This window comes from Cajanus cajan, chromosome 9 (assembly GCF_000230855.2).
Source record: "Cajanus cajan strain Asha chromosome 9, NIPB_CcT2T_4, whole genome shotgun sequence".
Taxonomy (NCBI): domain Eukaryota; kingdom Viridiplantae; phylum Streptophyta; class Magnoliopsida; order Fabales; family Fabaceae; genus Cajanus; species Cajanus cajan.
In genome coordinates this window covers 1,083,964-1,089,963 of record NC_138525.1, presented here as the reverse complement: position 1 = coordinate 1,089,963, position 6,000 = coordinate 1,083,964, and positions in this window count along the sequence as shown.

Genomic DNA, 6,000 nt, shown 5'->3' with positions numbered 1-6,000 from the left:
TTGGTTAAAACTAGTTAATAAATCCTTTATAATATTTTAAAAACTTTTTAAGTCATTGAAAGGAAAAAAGATTTTTGCAAATAAAATTATTTATTCTTCAATTACGAATATTTTTAAGTTTTTGAAAGAATATGAAGAATTTTAATTTGAAAAGTTTCAATCATTAAAAGAATATAAAGAAAACAAATTTTTAGTCATTTTCTTTACTATATAATTTTGTGTTGTTGTTAATATAGCATTTCTAGTTTTGTTTTTATAACATAATTTGTCATGATTGATTTACCAACACTTTTTAAATGTTAACTATTTCATCCATTATTTGTATTTTTACGATATAAGAGTTGTTTTTTTTTTTATAATCATTTTGAAACTTTTTTTTTATGACTTTTTATATCCTTATTATGGCAGTTCATGCAATACGACTTGAACATGTGGATATTTTCGCATGGCATTTTTTCTAGTGGAACAGCAGCTTAATATTTATTTTTCTATATTCTCATAAAAAAATTATTTTACATTAAAAACTTAATATTTCTTTCAAATTTTTTTTATAAAGAAGTTATAGATAAGTTTTCATATTTTTTAGATTCAGTAAGAAATGATGAGACAATAAAAAAACCTTAAAAGTGTTACATAAATTAAAAAACTTTAATATAATAAAAGATAACTAATTAAAAAATAATTTTTAAAATTTTAAAATCATTCATAAACTATTATATTATAAAAAAAGTATTACACTGTTGATGGTGTGGACTAGGTGGGGTTTGCTGGAGTGACTAGTATTATACAAAAGGGGTCTTTGTTTTTTTAAGGTTTGTGCCTAACAAGAACGAACATCCTGAGCTTCTGCTCTGTGTGTCTTCATCGCCACAATTGGCCACACCACTGCGCCAATACGTGTCAATCAGAATCCTTATCACATGAGCTTCAACTGATTCTTCCATTTTCCACATTTTAGGTTAAGAATATTTCTCTTCGACTGTGGAGGGGTTAATCATTTCAAATGGTGAAGGGTTTTCAGCTGAAGGGCTTTTTTAAACTTTTTTTTCCCCTTAAAATATGTTTTCTAATAAAATATTTTTTTTAATTTTTTAATGTGTTTGCCCAAACTGCTTTTTAAAAATTAAAAAAAAAACATTTTCCTACTTTTTTAAGAGATAATTTATGTCTATTTTTAAAAAATTAATCTTTAAATATCACTTAGTTTTAGAATTATTTTTTTTAAAATTTAAATAAACAAATTGTAAATCTCTATTAAGTTATATTTAGTGATTTAAAGACAATTGTTTTTAAGCTGGACATTGATTTATTGGGTTCAAAATCAATAAGATATATTTGACTTAATTTTTTTTATAAATTTAAAATTAAAAAATAGAATGAAATGAACTAATTTGACTCAATGTGAGTCAATAATGAGTCAAACCAAAGCATAATAAGTGATGCATAAGAGATTCAAACCAAATTTGAATATTTCACATATATGTATTAGCCTATGAAGGCGGTTGTGCCAATTGATAACTCTAAAATGAATCGTGAAATAGTTTTATTTTTTCTTTTAACAAGTTAAAAGGACTAAATTTCACTTTGATCTATCTTTTTTTTTCTTCTTTAATTTACAATTTTAATTCTTCTATTTTAAAATAGACATACTTGGTTTCCTATTTTTAGAAATACAAATTTTTAGACCTATCATCAATTTATTATTCATTGATCATCAAATTTTTAAGTTGTTTAATAACTGTCACGAGTTAAAAATTATGTAATGACGTGATATATAAAAATAAAAATTTAAAAATAATATAAAAAATAGTTAATATATATTTTAATGAGTGATTAATATTTATATTATTAATAAATTTTATTTATATTTTATTACATTTTTTTATCTCTAAATATTGTATGATTAAATGTTATATTATTTAAGTATGAATAAATATTAAAATTAAATGATTAATAAGTGTCAATTTGATGAACGGACTAAAATTTTATATTTTTAAAATTAAAGAAACTAAATATTTTATTTAAAAAATGAATTGATAAAAAATAAATGAATTGAGAATTAAAAAATATAAATTTGCAGCCGTGATAAAGGGAACCTTAGTGTTGGTACCAGAAACAATTATCTCCTTCAATAGAAAATTCAGGGAGACAAAGAGGAAAGGATAAAGATGTTATTCTATTCAAAAGTTTCAAAGAATAAAAGGTAAAGGTGATAGGATTAGAATCTTGACTTCACGAAGATTTTCTAATGATGTAAAAGTGAAGAGACTAGGTCCAATAACGGACTTGAACAAGTAAAAAGGTCCATGACTTTTTCTTTCCAAAGGTTACGGTAACATTCTACATATTGTAACTTCTTTGTGGTTGAGAGGAGTGATAACAATATATTGTATAATATATATTTTTTAAAATATTTACTTTTATTTGTTAAAATTTGTTGAGTTATAAATTTAGGGTATTTATTCATTAAATAGGATGTGTGATCTATCAAGTTTTATATTTTTAATAAATTTTAATTGATGAGAGAAAATGTGTTAAAAAAAATATGATAAAGAATGTGTTGTTAACATTTTTCTTCTCATCAATATAAGTAAACATAAATTACTCAAAAATTAGGGGCATTAAAATAAATCAATACACTTTTGTTACCCTAAACTTGAAGAAAACTCACACTATGTTTGGTTGGTAAGAAATACTAAAGAAATAGGGACAATGGAGCAAAAATAGGTGAAGAAAAATAACATCTATTGGTTGATTAAATATATCTTTGTCAAGAAGGAAATTAATAGAGGTGAGTCTCACGTCTTTAAAATTTATTTGCAAAATTGAGAAGAAATATGAAAGAAAGAATGTGAGAAAATGTGTGGAACACTTTTATTTATGTGATACTTCTTTCTTCTCTCATTTGATTAAACTTCATAAAATTTCTCTTATTTGAATAAGTAAGGTTTATGATTTGATTTAATCGAAACCAATAGATTTAAGACACTATAATCGATTAAAATATTTGCTTAATCAATTATATATATGATTGTCGGTTACATGCATGTAGGTGAAATGTTGATGTGTATTCAAATAATCTATTTTGTTATTTGATTGATTGTTGTTGTATTAGAATAGGAAAAACATTATATTTGATTGAAGTAGATTGTATTCAAATATTAATAAATGTTATTCAGTTGTATTATTAGATTTTGTTCAAATAAAAAAGTTATTAATCAAATAAAAAAAATTTAATGCAAATAATTTAATGTATATTCAATTGATTTATGTATACATTAAATAGAAGTTGTTATTCAATTGGTTTAATGCAAATAAAATTTTGTATTTCTTGAGAATTATTTTATTCATATAAATTGAAAATTTATTCAAATAAACAACATTCTAATTATTTATTTATTTGATTGTATTTGAATAATATGTTTGTTATTGGATTACAACCAAATAAATAAATTTAGTTTATTCAAATGAATATTATAAAAAATAAACTAATTCATTTGCATCCTATTTTTTTTAATATATTTTTGTTCACTTATTTCTTTTTTTTCCTATCTCTTCACTGCATTTTTCACCAATTTATTCCATTACAATTAAACACAATGTAAAAGCAAATGGAGAAAGATAAAGGTCTTTTTCCTAATTCAACCACACATTCATTTTGGGACGAAGACAATGGACATTGGACATTGGCTCTTGGAGTTGCAAAGTTAATGATCTTTTCCCTGTTATGCATGTGCTTGGAACATCAACACTTGGAAACTGGAAAATTTTTCTAATATAACAAATTGCAACTATGATTGGAAAATATTGATTTTTTTTTCTCTCCGTAGATTGTATGTTATAGAGAGTCGATTATGAACGGATATTAATCATTGTAGTCATGATGATGGCACAAAAATGAGGGACAGTAAATTCACGCTCACTTTTGTTTTAGCGCTTATTGCTCTGACCATCCAAGATTTTCTCAAGTTGGAAACTATTAAAGGAAAAGGCAACGTTCACTAATGTTGTGCTTTCTTTGAATTTTCGCAGTGCAAAAGTTAATCGAAATAAAATCAATCAAGTGTGGAAAGCAAGGCTAACATATATGGAGTTAAAGAGAAACCTTTGTTCTTTGAATTGAATTAGATTCGATCTTTATTAAACATTTCACTTAAAACTAACGTAAGATGCTAATTAATCTTTTCTAGCCTTTCATTACTTTTAATATCATATATTTTCTTCCCATATGTATTCTCGAATGAAGATAACCTTATTTAAGATATGATCAGATACTAAATATGAATATTTCTTTTCTTCTAATAAAGATTAAAATTTGGTAACCAACTTCTTCTGCTAGACTCAAATCTCGTTCGTCAAATATCAGTTACTAATTAATATTTTTTTAGGCTTTCATTACTTTAAATATCATATATTTTCTTCCTACATGTATTTTTTTTTAAATAATCCTATTCAAAATATGGTCAGATTCTAAATTTAAATATTTTTCTAATAGAGATTAAAACTTGTTAATTAGTTTCTTCTGCCATAGTTAGATTCAAACCTCATTATCGAATATTATATATCTTAGCAATCAGTATATCACTCCTTAATAAGAGTTTTTTTTTTTTTTTTGTATATTGATGAATAGAAAAAAAATAAAAATAAAAATACATTAAATTTAAACTAAATTTATGTAAAATAAAATTTAGAGAACTCCTCCATTTATAAATGTTAAATTAAATTTAGTTTTCCATCCAGTTAATCTATGAACAATCACATTGTTTTTTTTTAGAATTATTTTTACAATACATCTATTAATCATAAATTAAAAACTCTGACAATAATATATACGTGTTTATTCCATAAACAATCATATTGTCCGTGTTCATAAATGATAAAGATGACAATTATATAATTCGACTTAAAAAAAAATTAAACTCATCCTTTTAATATAAACGTAATCTCACTTCTAAAACAAAAATTTCTCCACACAAAAATTTTTCTCTTTCAAACAAGTTCACAAATCTCCCTTTTGATCCACCAACTGCATTCAGCATATCAATCTTTAATAAAAGTTTAGGATGATGTATCAAAATGTTCATGAATTTATTACCATATTTTTTTTATTAGCTCGTAATCGTGAGGCTGGATCATCTCAAGTCATTGAACTTCCCTCCGAAAGTGGTGGATAAGTGTCTAATCTCACCTCCCCTGCCAAAACTATAAATTCCGACCCATTGTTTCTAAATGTGGGAAAAAATATTTATAAAAAAGTGGATAATATTTAGAAAGAGAAATGATTATCATGTACTATTGTTTAACATTCCTTAAACAAATAAACGCAAAGGGTAACTAACAATGTATTTAGAAGCCAGTTTGCATCCATGCAAACAAAAAATTCATACATTCTAATGAACTAAATTAAAAATAAATAAAAAAATTATCGCTTTCATTCAACTTAGTTTTGTAAATTTTCAAAATACTCTTATAAGTTGTTATTAATATGAAGTTATTATTCAAAATATAAGTTGTTATTAAGTTTTTTTATTTGTTTTAATTTTAATTTTTAAATTCTGTCTCAAAACACCATCGATAATTTCACAATACAAACATAAACACGCGCTTCATCAATTAAACTGAATTTACTAGTAGATTTTAAATTACTAACACAGGGTATAATATTTTATGCATTTTTGGTCCAAAGTGTGAAAATGATGTTGGCAACTCCAGTGTGTGTATCAATATATACGTACATATATATATATATATATATTTGTATATATATATATGTTAAATTATTAATATATTTTAAAAATATTATATTTAATATTAAATCCACTGATGATTATTTTTAATATTTATATTTTATTCTTTATATATAATAATAATAATTATTATTTAAAAAAATTATTCTCACTAATCTAAGATCTTGACTAGATTTGTATATTTATAAATATATAAAGATCACTACCTAAAGAGAAAACTTGTATATGGTTGAAATCCCTAATGTGTTGGGTT